We start from the raw sequence: 1,671 nt of genomic DNA, 5'->3' as shown, positions 1-1,671 counted from the left end.
AACTCCTGTATCATCATGACTTAATCACTTCCCAAGGAGGTCCCATCTCTTAACAACACCACATGGGGATTACATTTCCATGCAGGAGTTTTGAGGCACATTCACACTACAGCAATAATTTTGAATATTGAGTGCATATTTGTAGAGAAAATATCTTTGAAATGTATTTTATGAAGTTTTTTTCTAGATACCTTTTTAAAATTAATTTTTAATTTTTATAGATTTAGTGGGTATAATGGCAGATTTCTCACATGTACAAATTTCTTACATTTCTCCTGCCCTCTGCCTTTTGGAGTCTCCTGTGTCTATTATTCCACTCTGCATGTCCATGCATACCCATCGTGTAACTCCCACTTACCAGTGAAAACATGCAGTATTTTCCTTCTGTTTCTCAGTTACTTCACTTAGGATAGTGACCTCTAATCTTATGTATGTTGCTGCAAAGTACATGGTTTCTTTCTTTCTTATGGCTGAGTAGTATTCCATAGTATATATATACCACATTACAAAATTATTTTAAAGTTCCAGGATACATGTGCAGGTTTGTTACACAGGTAAATGTGTGCCATGGTGGCTTGCTGCATCTATCAACCCATCACCTAGGTATTAAGCCCCACATGCATTAGCTATCTATCCTGATGCTCTCTCTTCCTCAACCCCTGATAGGCCCCAGTGTATGTTTTTCCCCTCCCTGTGTCCATGTGTTCTCATTGTTCAGCTTCCATTTATAAGTCAGAACATATGTATATATCCCATTTTAAAGATTCAGTCCTCCATTGATGGATACTTAGATTAATTCCATATCTTTACTATTGTGAATAGTGCTGTGGTAAACATACAAGCACAGGATCTTTTTGATATAATGATTTTTCCCCCTTTGGGTATATACCCAGTATTGGGATTGCTGGATAGAATAATGGTTCTATTTTAGTTCTTTGAGAAGTCTCCATACTGTTTTTCTTTTTTCTTTTTTTTTTAATAATTATTATTTTTTTCTATGGAACACTTCACAAGTTTGCATGTCATCCTTGCTCAGGGGCCATGCTAATCTCTGTATTGAACCAATTTTAGTATATGTGCTGCCGAAGCGAGCACCGTACTGTTTTTCATAAAGGTTGTACTAATTTACATTCCCACAAAGAGAGTAAAAGTTCTTTTTTCTCTGCATCTTTACCAATATCTGTCATTTTTTCAACTTTTTAATGATAGCCATTCTGACTGGCGTAATATGATATCTCATTGTGGTTTTAATTTGCATTTCTCTGATGATTAGCGATGTTGAGCATTATTGCATGTTTGTTCGCTGCTTATATGCCTTCTTTTGAAAACTGTTATGTCTTCTGCCCACTTTTTAATGGTGCTATTTGCTTTATCTTGTTGAGTTGTTTGAGTTCCTTGTAGATTCTAAATATTAGCCCTTTGTTGGATGCATAGTTTGCAAATATCTTTTCCCATTTTGTAGGTCATCTGTTTATTCTGTTGATAGCTTCTTTTGCTGTGCAGAAGCTTTTTGGGTTAAGTCTCATTTGTCTCTTTTTGTTTTTGTTGTGTTTGCTTTTGAGGACTTAGTCATAAATTCTTTGTCTAGAGCCAATGTCCAGAAGACTTTTTCCTTAGCTTTTGTCTAGGAATTTTAGTTTTGGGTCTTAAATTCTTCTTGAGTTAATTTTT

The 1,671-nt window shown here is 35.1% G+C and overlaps 1 non-coding gene across 1 annotated transcript; it reads right to left on the bottom strand.

The window, feature by feature from the left end:
• Positions 1-991: 991 nt before the first annotated feature.
• LOC116561266 lies at positions 992-1,095 on the bottom strand. The gene has a single exon (XR_004273360.1). It is a non-coding gene; the product is annotated as a U6 spliceosomal RNA (small nuclear RNA).
• Between the last annotated feature and the right edge of the window lie 576 nt (positions 1,096-1,671).

The sequence above is a fragment of the Sapajus apella genome, unplaced genomic scaffold (assembly GCF_009761245.1).
Source record: "Sapajus apella isolate SASKATOON/1434 unplaced genomic scaffold, GSC_monkey_1.0 scaffold28, whole genome shotgun sequence".
Taxonomy (NCBI): domain Eukaryota; kingdom Metazoa; phylum Chordata; class Mammalia; order Primates; family Cebidae; genus Sapajus; species Sapajus apella.
The sequence above is the reverse complement of the archived record's forward strand: the minus strand, read 5'-3'. Positions and strand labels throughout refer to the sequence as shown.